The 17,205-nt window shown below is 35.8% G+C and overlaps 1 non-coding gene across 1 annotated transcript; it reads right to left on the minus strand.

The window, feature by feature from the left end:
• Nucleotides 1–2,352: 2,352 nt before the first annotated feature.
• On the minus strand, nucleotides 2,353–2,425 carry TRNAR-ACG (transfer RNA arginine (anticodon ACG)). Its single transcript has one exon. It is a non-coding gene; the product is annotated as a tRNA-Arg (tRNA).
• Between the last annotated feature and the right edge of the window lie 14,780 nt (nucleotides 2,426–17,205).

The following is a 17,205-nucleotide window of genomic DNA, read 5'->3' on the forward strand; positions in this document are numbered from 1 at the left end:
AGGACATCAAGATATATTCTGCAGACATGCATCTCAATCACAAATTGCTGAGCCCTACCATGAACTATTTCACTAACTGCACCAGTATGACAGAAAAAAAAATGACCCAAGCAAGTCCCAGAGCGAAGTCTTTGGATTCCAACCTGTCATGCAAAGCCCATTACACAGTCAGAATGCTGTTCAATCACACAGCTCAATTAGATTACAGATGAGGCAAGGATATATACCAAGCTGCTCATTAGATTACAGTTTTGGTTCACCACTTACCTTTGCATAAACCTGCAATGTGCAGAAACATCAATCCTCATATCCACATAAATTTAAAGTAACACTGCTAATGCAACTTAATCAACTAAAGAGAAGAAGTAGTATCAAAGACAATTCTTCACCTCAGTCATCATTTCACCAAGCTACCTAACTGTAACTTCATTGTTAGGGTTGCCCACATTGAAAATGTGACCATTCGCCCTAGCAGGATTTTCCTGAAGAAAATAATATCGCACTACTGGGCAACTTCCTTTGCATACTAAATATTAATTCAATTTTTTTTTTTTTTTTTACTTACAAGCATCAACAATTAAGCTTCAATAGCATCCTTTATATAAACAAAAGTTCTATGAGATTCACCACCATCTACAAGCTTGAGTGGCTCACGACAAAGAAGGTTCTGTAACAGAAGAAAACAGGATTTGATCACACCAAAAATAGCAAATAAATAGGAAAGATTACAACTACTATCACACATACAAGAGGGAAACTAGAGAGCCAAAACAAGGAATGGAAATGCATGCAATCTTATAGAGCACGTTACTTTTGTTTCCTTCCCCCTTTCCACTTCATAAAGCAAGAGGCAAAAGTGGCATTTCTAATCACCAATGACAGATAAGCAACCAACCAGAAACACGAAACATGACATCACAGTTTTTTTAAAGAAAAAAAGAGTATAAACCTTGAACAAATCTGGAGTTCCCAAGAGAAACCTATATCACTATTTCCCTAACTGCTTTGACACGATGCCTTATTACTATCATTTCTTTTTCTTTTAACACTCCAATTCTGACCCACAGATGCCAGTATTTTACAACCTAAAGTTGCTATTATCATAAACTACCATTGACTTCCTGACCACAAGAAATATTCATTAATATAAAAATTGAATTGGACACAAATATATACAAAGAATGTACAAACCCCAAAAGTTTTACATCCTCATACAAGAATCAAGTAATGTCCAACTCAGAACATATAAGATGATGATGCTATTAGGACCAAAAAAAAAAATCCAATACTGTTTGTACCCAAAAAACAATTGTATACTAGAAGGAAATAGGAAATTGATAAATTAAGAACTATTCTTATACTAATATATTTATATTCTTAGAAAAAGATGTATAAAGTTATTGACATCAGGCAAGACAAGGACCCAGCTCTTCAACCTCAAGTCCAAGTTAAGTTGGAATCCTAATTTCTTGTTCTACTTGAGACAAAAACAATCAAGGCTTATTGTTCACAATGCTCTGGATCTACAATTTGCATGCTAGCATTAGTATTACATCACAAAATTCGGCATATGTTTAAGCATTAGAGTATAATGCCACACCATCAACACATATATAGGACATATCCAAAGCTGAATTATGCATTCAAACCATTCGAATTACGAAAATGAAGAACTTTATCATAAAACAAACGTGATGAAAAAAAAAAAAAAAGGGAGGGGGTACCTGACAAAGAGGGCTATCTTTAGGAAGAAAACTTCCAATGGTTTCCAATACACTTCACAAGTAGAAAAGTGAATCAACCGCTTGTTATTTTCCGAGCAGTACTTCACCTAAACAAAAATCATTCACCAAAACGAAAATGTAAGCAAACCCCACATCAAATCTCACATCAACTTCAATCAATTCCCACTAAAAACCTCAAATTTCGCAGTAGAATCCAATTGGGTTGATTTCTTTCCCAATAAACCAAGAAAATAAGAAGGGAGGTCGAAAATAAGAAAACAGCGACAGACCTCCGGTTTGTGTGATGGCAAAGAGAGAGAGAAGGAGAGCGGAGGAGGGAGATGAATTGTCACCGACGAGGTAGATGAACTGTCGTGGCCGGAAAGATAGGTCACCAGTGGTGGTCCAGCGACTGGATGGGTTGTTGGTGTTTAATGAAGCTTTCTTAATTAAAAAATAAAAAAATAAAAAATAAGCGAGTGAGGGTAATAATGGAGATAAATAGCAATTGTTTGTACTTGACAATAACAAAATAGAAGTATGAAACTTTAATCTGTAAAATAAAGTTGTGCCTTATCCATTAGGCCATGAAGTCCCTACCCTATAACCCGTAACCCAATAACACATGCGACTCCACTGGGGATCGAACCCAGAATCTCTGGTTTCGTAAACCAGCGCCTTATCCATTGGGCCATGGAGTCCCCCCACCCTACCCTACCCTCTGCCCTCTGCCCTCTGCCCTCTGCCCTCTGCCCTCCGCCCTCCGCCCTCCGCCCTCACTCTACCCTCTGCCCTCTACCCTCATCCCACATCCCACATCCCACATCCCTCATCCATCATCCCTCAACCTGGTCTCAACCCTCAACCCTCAATCCTAAGCCCTTAAGCCCCACCTAAGCCCTGTACGTCCGTAAACGTGAACGCTGATAAACCCTTAAGCCCCTAAACCAAAAGCCTGTAAACATGTAACCCCCTAAACTCCTAAGCCCCTAATCTTCTAAAGCCTAACGAGTCAATCAAACAAAGAAAAAAAAAAATGATGTCCATCCAAATCATCTATGGTGTCGCAAAATTCAAACTGTCCATCCAAATCCTCAATGTTGTTGCAAGAAAAAAGCAAGAGCACTATATCAGGGTACTAGAATATTAAAAATAAATATTAAGATCATTAGCAGACTTAAAGGCCCTTTAAAAAATAAAATCTTCAAATTCAGACAATAATCATGACATTAAACATTACAAAGACTACCAAAGATCTTTAATGATCTAAGCTAAAAATGTGTTATTCTCATACTGTGTTATAACATTCAAAAGCTAACACGTTCTACTGAAAAAATGTTGAAGAGAATTGTCTGATTCAGACAAGATCCAAGTTAGAAATTCAAGAAATGACACTATGCACTGTACTCAGAGCAGCTTTTAGAAGCATTTTCTGCATTATGAAATGGCTAACAGACAACCCTTATTTTCTACAATGTTTGACACCTGTTTATAATGCCTAAATATATATTTCGCTTCTGTCTATTGATAGAAAAAGTTCTAAAATTTGAGGACAATTCATATTGTCAAGAAAAATAGATAGGAACTATTGTTATAACATCTTAACAACGAGTAAAACCTTGCAGTGAAAGTAAAACTAGTAGCATCACTCAACATTAAAATTCAGATCCAATAAACATAAATTTATAAGATTGTCAGTTTTAGTATATGAAAGTACCTTATTTAAGTTGATGCTCATCCTTCGTAAAATTCTCATAAGTCTTTTCAATGAAACCAGGGTACAATAGTCGAATTTCTTCTTCCATACTATCGAACAACCATCGTTGAGATGATGCGTGTAAATATTCCTTAGAAAACGCAGCAAATCTTTCAAATTACGCCCATTATATGGCTTTCGTACTAGAGGGCTCCAAAAAGGAACTTGTAAAAGAGGGCTCTTTCGTGCTTCTATATCCCAGTCCAAGTATTTCTTAAAGACGGAAGAAGTCCTCCAAATGTGTTTTATATCACAAGTCGGTGAAATTGTGTTCTGCTCAAATGCTTGGTACAAGTCAGATGCACATTTCATCCGGTCCTTCGAGAAGCACATTAATGACGGATGGTGGATGAGTTTCTTTACAAACTCCATAGAGTTGAAGAAAAAAGAAAAAAAAAGACTTAATACAGCAACAATTATACTATTAAGAAATTAAAGAAAGAAAATCAATTAAATACAGCAGCAATTAATACTATTAAGAAATTGAAAAAATATATGAAACTAACTTCGTATTTGTATATTTCAAGAACGAACCAATGTCACCATGGTGAATATTTGACCTGAGGTTCAGCCAACAATATTTTAATAAAATCTTGAAAATCTTCAGTGTCATTACACTTCACCGATTCTCAGTCCATATCAGTATATTACTCTCTCAAATGTCCAATGTTTATAGGTGCACATTTATCTTCTCTTACCACATAACTTCTTCTGTCTAATAAGCGTCCATGGACTCGCCCACCTTTGTGGAGATATTCCAAGCCTGTAAGGATTATGCTGCACACAAAAAATAGAAAACAATCAATCATGTCAAAGTAAAAGAGTTGGAGAAGGAGGACAAATTTGATACACAAATCAAATTAGAGGGAGTACCTTATATTTTCTAGCATTTGAAATACTTTTTCCATCTTTGTTTTAAACTGATCCATCTTCCAGTCATTTAAAAGTTCAAGATTGATTATTGAACTTGTAGATCGGCGTCATCCGCTCATAATGTGACCGGCAGCGACGCAGAAGGGGGTGCTCGACGATAGGATTTTGGGAGATTAAGCCCAAACCAAACCCCATCATCACCTTCATTGTGCAGATTACAGAGAAACTTCTCATGGAGTCCTCACCCAAAAACACCCCATGGTGACCGGCCGGAGTAAAAAGAGGAGTTGCCGGCGTTGGAGGAGGGGATGCCGAAAAGATGGGAGGGGGAGGAGGTGGGTTCCTGCGATTGTGGCGGCTGGGCTAGCTGATGGGTTCTTTCATTTTTTTTAGGGTTTATTTCATATTCAGTACTTAAACTTTGACCTTTGTCTTAATGTGGTACCTAAACTTTTATTTGTCCCAATTGAGTACCTAAATTTTTTTTTTGTGTCTAATAGGTACCAAAATGAATTTCTATTAAAATTGTCAACAAAAGTTAGGGGCAATATAGTCAAAGTATATTTTAATTATTTTCTTTATATGTTTAAAATTATTATAAAAAAAAAAAACACAACAACCAAAAAAAATAAAAAATTATAATTAAAATATAAATTTTTTGAAGTGACTATATTGCCCCTAATTTTTGTTGACAATTTTAACAGAAATTTATTTTGGTACCTATTAGACACAAAATAAAAGTTTAGGTACTCAATTGGGACAAATAAAAGTTTAGGTACCACATTAAGACAATGATCAAAGTTTAGGTACTAAGTATGAAAAAAACCCTTTTTTTTATGTTTTGGTTTTAAATTATTTTTATCTTTTAACAATAAAAATATTTTAATACATTAGTTAGAATAAGGCTCAATTAAAAATCACACTCACTAACTATAAGTGGTATTTTAGATTGGTCTATAAACAAAAAATTATTTTAAATTGGTTCACTAACTAATAGAAGGCTACAAATAGTACATCCATTATGAATTTCATCAAAAACGATAATTAAATGCCACTTTGGACAACGATGACGTGATTTTTTAAATGATGTGAACACCAAATTTGCTTCACATGTAATAATAATGTCATATTTATTAAAAAAATAAAAAATAACAAAATTTTTAAACCCTCTAAAAATATAATTAAATATGACATTATTAATCCATGTGAATTAAATTTGGTGTTTACATCATTTAAAAAATCCACGTCAGCATTATTTATACTGGCATTTAATATCTTTATTAACGAAATTTGTAACGAATGTAGAAATTTGTAACGAATGTAGTAATTTGTAAATTTCTATTAATTAATGTACTAATCTGAAATAATTTTTTATTCATAGACCAATTTAAAATATGCCTTATAATTAATAAGTGTATTTATAATTGAGCCTTAGAATAATTAACTATGATTTGTTACATTACTTCAGATGACATGTGGGGTGGTGATGGTGGTGAGCAAATTTTGGTGGTTAGCAAATTTGCTCCCGGTTTTGTTAGTGTCAGTCTGGTGTACGATATGACATGTGGTAGCAGCGAGGCTTATGAAGACCCATCAGAAGAATTATGAAGGGAGTTGAAGAGGCATGCACATGAAGAGTCGCCTTGAAAAAAAGGTGATAATGGCTAGAGACAAATTCTAGAAGGAATTTTTCAAAGATCTATTGTTGGAGGCAGCCAAATTAAAGTTGGTGCTTTGGAGAAGGAAAAACTGTGAGGAGAGAGGACTGCTAGGGTTAACACTTAGATACTGATGCATTTAATGTGGATTTAAATCAATAAAAATGTGGATTCTCTAGTGGGTCTGGGAGACTTGAATATATTGTGCCCTGGAAGAATTTCATGCTCATATATTGTCTGAACACCCATGCCCAAAATATTTAATCATGGAATAGATTTAGTCTCTAGTTGTTAAAGTCAAAAGCGGCTGCCAAGTCCATGCATAAAGTCTGAATTACTAGTGACCTTCCCATTTCTTAGCAAAAACTCAGATGAAGGGCTTTCGTTTTCTCTTCTCTACCTCTCTACTCCAATTTTTAGTCATGAATTTGACCAATGCAGTTGATACCATATCTCCATCACAATTCATCATAGAATGTTTTTGCAGCATTCTTGTAACAATCTCATAAGAATAAATTTAGTATCACATATAATCATTTACTTCAAAAAAAAAATGTAAAATCTTGTAAAGAAACATGAGCTGACAAACATAGAGGGAGCATTAAGACAGGAGCTCTGCATTTCATGAAACCTAGAGGTGTGGAGGTCAATTGTTGAACTCTCAGAGATTAAAATAAATGAATTACCATGAATCTGTTCCTTATGCTCAGTTGCAGTTTGAAACAATCCCGCATTGAATATTTGAACATATTTTGATGAGTTAATAGATGATGCTATACATAATGCTTCAAAATATGAATTAAAATTGAACCACGTATGCAATTCAAACAGGTCGATGACATGTCATGCTATCACAAAATAAAAGAAGAGGTCCAGTGGCATGTTTTTGTATCAAGCATAAAGGTACAAAAACCATTTAAGCAATTATATGTAAGGTCCTATAGCATGTAGTTTTCACTACTTGCAGTGATCTACAATACCCGAGTACAGGACCCAAAAACACGTATCTAACCATTTTAAAATACTACAATGCTTAGATGGGAAAGAAATCTTTAATGCAAATTTATTATTTAAGAAATAACCAATCAGAAATGGAGCCAATAAAGTAAGCCAGAAATTGTAATGCCCTACTAAGAATTGGTTGATTACAGGCACTGATCCAATCCACCATTTTCTTCTATTAAAACCTTGAACTAAAATATAAAATTGGTCTTTCAATAACAATAGAAAAAAGCATCAACATCAGCAGATTAGAGAAGAGCAAGCACATGGCCATAGGAAATATGCTCTCTACACAAATAATAGGAAAAATAAGATGCGGGATTAGCCTTGAACTCCAGAACAAACATACACAAAACTAAAACTTCAGAAATTTTTTATCTCCCTGATAACATTAGATTCAGAGAACGTAACAGTACAGGTAATGCAGGTACACAAAGTTGCACATATCATATATTCCTGCATCAAGGCAGCATACAAAACTGTACCAATACATACCAACATGTATCCAGTTTAAGGATAGAAAAAAACATACCAACAGATCATCCTCTTGGACTCTGTGCTGCTATATGTGAAAACCCAAATCGGGGAAAAAACCAATTACATTTTCTGGCATAGCAAGAAAAACCAATTCCTCTGAAATCCATACAAGTAAGAGAATTTAAATACACAAATTTCAGAAAGCCATTGCAAGGTAATTGACAAGATTGACAATCTCTCTATGAGGACGCAATTATACCTCTGTAATGATCCGGTAGCGACCATGACCTGATACCTGATCCCCGAGAGAGACCTCGAAGCCGCTAGAAAACTCAGATCGCCGGCGAAGGGGTTGGATCTGTTCTCCTTTGATTCTCCTTCATGATTGAATTTTAGGACTAAAGGAGGACACCCAGACGATCACTGTGTCGAGAGGACGATGTCTTGGGTGGTCGGTGTCGCAACTCCGCCGGAGAAGGCGGATGGCCGTCACGAAGTTCAATCGGTTCGTCGATTTCCACATGGTAACTGGTAGATGAATATTTGGGGCCGATTTTGCCAACGTTGCCGCCGGACGGCTGGGTTTTGATTGGAGAAAGTGTGCGGGAGAGAGAGGGTAAAGATTAAGAAGCAGATGAGATCTGCGTTTTTTGTTTACCCTGACTCAGAAGGATTTCTTTTTTTTTTTTTGTTCAGAGATTATTTCTTTCTCTCTCATTGGGCTACCGATTTAGCTCTTGTTTTTTTTCTCATCCGTTAGATCAAATATATCACATCCAACGGTCAAGACTTTGAAGGTATTGTATGCCTGCAATCATTATAAAATTTCCGTATTTAATTCTGTCGAGTATTAACTGTTTATGATAATCTGAAGCCGCTTTTAGCACTTCCAAAAACACTCTCAAATAAACGTATGTGTATTGGTAGTGAATTTTTCTAGAAGCTGACATATATTCAATATTTCTGATAGATTTTTATTATTTTATTTTCTCAAATACAAATATTCAAAATTTGTCTCAATTTTAAATATGAATGATAAAAATAGCTAGCTTGATTGAACCCAAAAATTTATTATAGATAGGTAGGCCGGTGTGAAATTGAATACGTTTTGTACTTTGGATGAACTTAGCTTGCACCGGCTGGCTATCTTAGACATTGCACTACAAGAAAAGTGAGGAGTAATCACTAATTTCATGGACTATATTTCAGTAGGTGGCAATTGCTCAAAAATATGGTCAACAAATACTGTTCTTGCATTGACTGCTTAAGTCACTCCCATTTTCGTTTGTTAATACTAACTAATTTGGGCGGTGGGGGCTTATGGGGTTACTAACTATCACATGCAACCATTAACGCATATGTGAGATGGCTAAACTATTATGAGAGGGTTGCTTATACAGTTGCGCTTAAGAAACAAATTAGTTTAACTCTATCCCCACTTCTCCAAACCAACCAGCTAGCTTCAAAAAGTGTTTGGTACAGCAACACTTAAGTGATGCTGAGGCACACTCTCCAAGGAGAATTGAATATGCCACCCGAAACACCTCATTTTCAAATTAGTTGCTTCACATATTTTATGCCCAACTATTCAAAGGGATCAAAGAAGCCTGAGAAGGAGATGGGCAACCCACTGTCGTAGTTCGATTTCCACCCATTCGGCACTTGAGGTTTTCAATTAGTTGCTCTGTGTTAATGCAAAAATCCATAAGAGAGATGCAATAACTTAAAGTTGATGATCTGGCTGATTGAAAGCCTTGTTGGATGATGAGGTGGACGTTGACTTAAGATTATCAAGACTTGCTTGATTGCTGGTTGGAGCTGATGAGATCTTCCTGCATAAACATAAGATCAAAGGAGAAGGACCAGTATGGTACCAGCCAAATACGCTCCAATGATGAAGTCAATGAAGTGTATTTGAGAGTGTTTGAGTAAAAAACAAGAAAGAACAAGTGATGAACTTGGGAGAATATGGAAGAACAATGCAAGATCTTCTGGGTTATTCTCAGCTGGTTGTGTGTATTTTGGTGGGCTTTTTGTGAGCAAAATTCTGTGTGTGTCTTTGTGCATATAAGTTTGTTTATATAGGCAAAGGAAGTTGTGAAGGATAAGTTACCTACATGAGGGTGAATGGTTGAGAAGAAGCCACGCGTTAGGCCATGAATAGTAGCATGCACAGCTACCTATCTCCTTTACATTTAATGTTGCATTCAATGCAAGTATGGAAGATCGAGTGGGATGCCCTAATAGTCATGACTGTGAGCTGGGATGTCCCATCTGTCAGAGATATTTGAGTAAGGCGGTTCGTCCTGACTCCAATCTTCTAGAATGACGGTGGCATCCGAGCCGAGCTGATCACAGATATTGTATACGTAGGTATGAAACATATCCATGTTCGAATCGAACATGGATGAACTGGTTCAGATGGGTCCAACGTATAGTGTAATAATCGCCATTCGACGACAATATGTTGGTCACTGGATCTTCCTGAGAAGATGATCACCAAGCGTCGAGCCGAACCGAACTGGGATATCCAAGAAAAGATGAACACTCAATTTCTTAAAAGATCCTAAGATCGGCTCGGATTGGATTTGGGGGATTTGTTGAGATGAGCCGATCCGAACCGACAATAAAAGTGTTGCCGAGCTGGTATAGTGACATAGAGGTCCAAGTTTGACCCATTTGACCGTTGAAAAGTCAAAGTTTGAAGTCGGATCTGACCAGCCACATGTCGATCTATGATTAGTTGTTAAGTCCACGTGGATTTATCCACAAACACTTTGTATTCTCTATTTTATTGTTGTTTTGGTTACCAATTCACAGAATAAGTTTGATTAGTGAGGAATTTCTGAAAGTTTTTCCTCTTATTTTTTGAAATAGGGTTTTGAAATGTAGAGAGGGAATGGAGAGCTCTGAAGCGTTCTCCCAAATCCCGCCGACAACAACAACAACCACATGGATCACCATCACCATCACCACCACTACAATCCTCCTACTCTCAACCAATTCATTCATCCCTTGAAACACCCAGCACCCTTTGTTCTCTCTGTTTCTGTCACTCTCTCACTCCCTCTTTGCCTGATTCATCCTCTTGGTCATTATCAATTTCTGAGGTAAACCCTAACTCCCAATTTTTAAGGTAAACCTTAACTCCCAATTTCTAAGGTAAGTGATTTCTTGAATTCAACATTTTGTCTTTAATTTTAGGAAACCTAATTCCCAATTTCTCTAACTTCTCTCACTACATCTCAGATCGAAAGAAATATTATAATCTTTCTCAGGTACACTCTGACCCATTTTCGTTCTTTCTTCATTTTTTTTATTTAATTGTTTTTACTTAATTAGAAATCTTCTAGGGTTTGTTTATGCTTTTGCATGTGGTCTTAAATAGCTGTGAATGAATTCCTTAATACTATATTTTGAGAAGCCCATGGCAGGGTATCTAAATCTCCCAGTTTCCAGGACCAGGTCCACAATAATTTTGCTAGGAATAATATATCATTTTCAACATCAACTAGGACTATACATTAAGTAGAATCTAAAGTAAAGCTCCCCACTTTTTGGGTATTTCGTACCTCCCAACATATTTTTGAGGCCATAATTTGTTTGATATTGATAATATATGGTAGAAGCTGAACATAGTTTTGCAAATTGATCTTTTTTAAAACCCATCTATAGATCACAGCAGAGCACCAGTAGCATCAAAATGCAAAACGCCCTAAATTTGCAAGGGAATATCAAATATATATGATTTTCTTTTCCTAGAAGTTTCATATGCAACCTCAAATAAAAGAAAAAAAGTACAATCAGACTTTTCTTATTTTGATGTACTCCTAGTGTCAAAAGTTATGTGCATATTGCACCCAAATGGAATTTTCCCCTCTCCTCCCTCTTGTTAATGCATTAAAGGAGAAAATTGTAGTGGTAAGATTGAAATGGAATTCATTTTAACAAGAACAGTAAGGCTTCAAAACCCAAGAAGGACTAGAATTAAGTATCGTCATCGGTATGTGCAATTTCATTCTTACTAAATGGGCTATATGGCGTTTAATCAACAGGTTGGGTCAAGATAGAGGGTGCAGGTTCAGCTCTCATAAAGGCAAGCCTAAAGACAGAGATAAGATATATAAGTAAGGTGATTTACTTGTACAGTATTTGTTCATTGCTGGTATAAATTAGAGTCTTATCCTTGTTTTGTATCTTTGTTCTTTGTTTTTAATAGACATATGAGGGAAGGGGGAGGGTCTCTGGGGCTGGGTGGGGGAAGGGGAGGGCCGGGCCGGGTGGTGGGTTTAGTTTTTATTAGTTTTAGTTTAATTTGTAAGTTTATTTTTGTTTAATTTTTTTGTAATTATTTAGTTGAATTTTTTTATTATTTTTTAGAAGAATAGACACTTTTACACATTTACCCCTAAAAATTAGTCAAGATCAATTTTTAACGGATGTTATAACTTATAATAGAGTTGACGGAAAGTCCTTAATTGAATAGTAAGTGGAAGTAAAGTTCTTAATTGGAACACTTTGAATGCCGCATCCTCAACTACGAATAGGTGATAATGTTACATCATTTTGCTCGAATTTTCCCAAAATTTAAATAGAAAAACGGAGGAGTGTTCACCAAGCCAATTGAGTGGCGGCCAAGTAAATGACTGGCCAAGGATGCCATATACACGTTCACCACCACAATCCGCCACCTTCTTCTTCAATTTCTAAGTACACCCACCAAATTGCTAAGTAGACCCACCCATTTTTGTTAAGAGTACGTACCCACCTTGAAAACTATAAATAGGCATCTCCTCCCCTTCATTTTGCCGCACCCTGATAGAATTAGAACATCTAACCCAAAACCAATTGGTAATGAGTGGAGAGGCCCAAAACTTATAAGCACATATGTTAAGCTCTAGTTTTCCGATGTGGGACATTGCTCCACATTACTCTCAACACGCCCCCACATGTGTGGCGAGATTTTGAGCCTTACACGTGAACAAATTGTATTGGGTGACGTAGGAGCATGTGTGGCCGTTGGGCCTTACACGCGGATAACCAAGCTCTGATACCATGATAGAATTAGAGCATCCAACCCAAAACCAATTGGCAATGAGTAGAGAGGCCACCATGCCATGTGTATTAGCACCAGTTAACTGAGCAGTAATAGAGAGAGGAACAATGGCTGTATCATTTTGAGAAGCATTTAAAGTAGTATCAAGGATGGGCAACACTTCTAGAACTGGTCTGGAGGAAGTAGCAGTAGAGGTGGTCCTAGAAAAAGATTTAGTATTTCTAGAATTACCTTCTGAGATGAATGGAGAGTCATGAGACACTTGAGGAATAGAATCAGACACAGCAGTATTAGAAACATAAATGGAAGAAACAGGAATTGGAAGAACATTATGAGTGGAAGAACAAGCAGTAGACTCAATAGGAAAAGAAGTAGAAACAATAGGAGGAATTATTTGAGAATAAGGAAAAATTGACTCATCATGGATAACATGTCGAGATAAAAATATCCTATTAGTGGGAATATGAAAACAGATAGCCCCTTTATATCCTAAAGCATAAAACTAACATATTTTCTTGGTTTACAGATCCAATATAAGGCCAATGGTGGTATCTTCATTTCCCAAGCGAAGTATGCTCGAGATCTCTTGACCAAAGATGGCATGTCTACCTACAAGCCTTGCAATTCTCCTTGTAAACCTCACCTTCAAATGGCCAAAGATGAAGGGGATTTACTTTCTGATCCAACTCTATACAGGAGTTTAGTAGGTGCTCTACAATATCTGACCTTTACTAGGCCTGACATAGCCTATGCTACTAACACAGTTTGTCAATTTATGGCCCAACCTACTGAGATTCACTATGATGCAGTAAAAAAGATCTTAAGGTATGTGCAAGGTACTTTGCATCATGGACTTCATTATCGCTCGGGACTCATGGGGTTAACTGCCTACAGTGACTCTGACTGGGGTGGGAATATTAATGACAGGAGGTCTACAACAGGCTACATTGTGTATCTGGCAGGAAATCCTATTTCTTGGCAGTCCAAGAAACAAGGCACAGTAGCTCGCAGCTCTACTGAGGTAGAATACAGAGCCTTGGCTAATACCGTGTCTGATCTTTATTGGCTTAGAAATGTTCTCAAGGATCTGCATATCAGTCTTCCTCTTCATCTGATCATCAGGTGTGATAATCTGTCAGCTATAGCTCTAGGCTCGAATCCTGTTTTTCATTCTAGAATAAAACACCTTGACACAGATTTTCACTACGTTAGAGAGAAGGTCCAATGTAAAGACCTGGAACTGGAGTATGTCTCTACTTCAAACAACACAGCAAATGTGCTCACCAAGGGTCTTCGATCATAGTCCCTTGCATCATCATCATTGCTGCAACCTCAGACTCGGTTCCCTTGTTGAGGTTGAGGGGGGGTGTTGACTGTCCAGCTGTAAATAGCTTAGTGGTTGGAGTATTGGTTATTTGAAGACCTATTAGTGTACGTATGACATGTGGCTGTACAACGTGTGGCTTTAGTTAGAGCATCTGTTAGAATTGTTAGACATTTTTCTGTTAGCAAGCTTATTAGCTAGATGGTTTTAGCTGTTGCAGTTGTTTTAGTATAAAAGGTCCTTAGCTTCCTTATTCTTGTAATACGATCTGCTCTTAATGAAAACACAGTTTCTTCTTCAAGATCTCTCTCTCTCTCTCTCTCTTTTTTCTTGTCTTCTTGATTCTTGGAGATACTGTGATCACACCCCTCACTTGGTTCTTTGAGAGCATCTCTCTCTAGATTACAAGCTTTCTCTTTTTCTCTCTCTAGAACAAGTGTTGATCTACACTTGTTCTTGGGCATATATACCAATAAAGTGGGAGCCCTTAGTTTAAATCTTTTGTTCTCTCCTTAGGACGATTTTCAATCTTGAAGTAGTTCCTAGTTAAGAATTTGGTTGGGTTGTCATCGGACATAACGATCAAATACTGAGTCCACAGTAGGGTAGCTTTGCCGGTTTTTTCAATCCGCCCCGAGTAGGTATTCGGTAAGATTCCCTAGATTCCAAAGCTTGGTTAATTTCTTTTAATTAAGTTGTTTACTTATTAGGGTTTAATCTTGTGATAGTTTTAAGTTAAGGAGGTCTACAATCGGATAAGTGCTCGATCCTAAACCTTTCTTGTCAAGTTGAATTAAGGGCATGATTAGTGAAAGTTAGATTTGTAGTAAAATAGCTAATTATGTACGATATGTTGAATTATAGACTTTCTACAAACTAATTAGACAACTAGGCAGCATACAATTAAAGTAATAAGTTGGATTTATTCAATTACTTTACTTGTACGTTAAATCAAATTTATTTGTTAATCAATCAACTTAATAACGGATTAAGGCCACCCTTTTAAAGTAACTGAACTCAGTGCATGAGCATATAGGCGCTGGACACTTGGTCAGAGCTCCCCCAGCCTCCCAAGCCCTGACCTGGTCATATTGTTGGACTTTAACTGGTTAACCTTCATACTTAAATTAAAATTGGACGTAAGTAGAAACCCTAGGCCCAGACAATACATAAATACGGTCTTAGTAGACTCATTTCTGGAATTTTCAAGGAATGTATGACCGAAAAGAAAAGGTCATGTCAAAATTCTGTCAAACTTTACTTTCAACTGAATTATTATTGGATCTTGGACTTTCCAGTTACCCAAAGAAAAGACAAGGACGTTGGTTTTGTGGAACTGCATCATCAAGTTAAGTTTGAAATCTAGATAGGTGAAATCCTCACACCGTGTCTATGAGACTTTTATTGTGTGTATGTATGATAATAACTATTGTTGCCTGCAAATATGCATTGTTTTTACTTGTCATATCGCTCACATGATTTTTTATTATGATAACCAAGGTATTAAATTTCGTTTTTTTAGGGTGCCGAAATCGAAACACATGTTTAATAATTTTTCGGGAAGATTACGCCGAAATTTTTGAAATTTCAGCGAAATTTACCAAAATTTATCAAAATTATCGAAATTTTCATATTTTCTATTTTCTCCAACTTCAGAAATTCACCAAAAATAGTTCGAGACTCCAAATAATTCACCGAAAAATTCTACGAACTCGTATTGATGAGTACTAATTTCCTATAACCTCAAAATAGTCAAATTGCTTTCAAAAAAATAATGAAAAATCCTACTCTTATAATTTAATTCTGAAAAAAAATAATAATCTCCAAATTCTTGAATTTTCATTTTCTAAAATTCATTTCCACACAACTAAGCTCTAGAACCACAACCAAAGGTCTAAGTTAGTTAAAATAATTTTAAAGAAATTTCTAATTCCTTTAAACAAACCTTAAAACAAATTTGAAAAATTTAAGTAACAAAATTACCATAAGCCAAAATTTGGGTTGTTACACTTAGTGCAGACAAAGCTTGGCTAGGTGAGAGGCACGGGAAAAAAAGGAAGGAAAGATAAAAAAAAAACTGAAGAGAGAGGCACGGGGAAAAAAAGTAAGGAAAGAAAAAAAAAAGAAAAAAAAAAGAGAAAATAAAGGAGGGGGTTTGGAGCTTTTGGGCAATTGGAAAGAAAAAAAAAAGGTTTGAGATTTCGTTTAGTTATTTTAAACCTTAAACTTTAATATATTTCTATATAAAAAAATAATTAAAAGTATCCTAAAGGGCTTAAAACCTAATATCCTAAAAAATATAGAGTATATAGGGTTTAATGTATAGATTATAGAGTATAAAGAGTATTAGGGAATATAGAATATATAGAGTATTAGGGTTTAGATTTTAGTGTATAATTAAATTATACAGTATAAAGAATATAGTAATTAAATTAGATATCATGTGTGTTTGGGTGGCAGGAAAATAGGGGTAAAATGTCAATTTATGATATCAGTTGACAGTTTAAACTGATGTCTTTACAAATTCTAGGAAAAAGGAAAACATTATATGTCAGGTGAAAAAAAATTAGTGATTTCTAATATAGTTCAAAAATCAGCAAAAAAAATAACTGATGTTATTACTTTTACAATATCAGTTGATTTAACATCCGATATAAAATAGGCGATATCTATTAACAGTTTTGTTGTAATAAATGTTCAAGGGCTGAATTGTACATGTTTCTAACAGGAAATTTGAGTTCCTACTTTTGAAAGGAAAAGGAGTTGATGAAAAACATGAATTTTGTGGGTCTTCTGTGTTTCAAAAGACATTAAATTAAAGAACAACCAGCCTAATAGGTAAGAGTTTGAGAATTAAATTAATGTAGTATGAGAAAGGAAAATTGGAAAAAGAGAGAGTAAGCAAAAAATGTAAAACTTAGGCATGACAGACAAAACAAAATGCTCATCAAACACACCACTACACCTCCACTTGTGAAGGACAATTTAAGCTTGAAGCAATCTTTTTTTTTTTTTTTTTTCAAGAAGGTTGGTCACTTTAAATTCTCAAGAACATAAAAGAATGGTTGGTTCTATTTGAACCCCTGATTTGCTCACCTTACCTCCTCATAGTTGACAATTTTAAAATACCAATTTTACCCTTGGAAAAAATAGTTGAAAAAAATTAACTCTGCCCACAGCTTTTCTTGCCTTGCGTAATTGATTGTAAAATCCATAAATAGTATCTCACCACAGCTACATGACAAATTAAAGATTCATGCAAAACCACATATTCAAAGAACACATTATCATCCTAATCTTTTACTAACAAGAGTTTCAAGTGACATTCCCGAAAG

This window comes from Dryas octopetala, chromosome 7 (genome assembly GCF_963921425.1).
Source record: "Dryas octopetala chromosome 7, drDryOcto1.1, whole genome shotgun sequence".
NCBI classification, from domain to species: Eukaryota; Viridiplantae; Streptophyta; class Magnoliopsida; order Rosales; family Rosaceae; genus Dryas; species Dryas octopetala.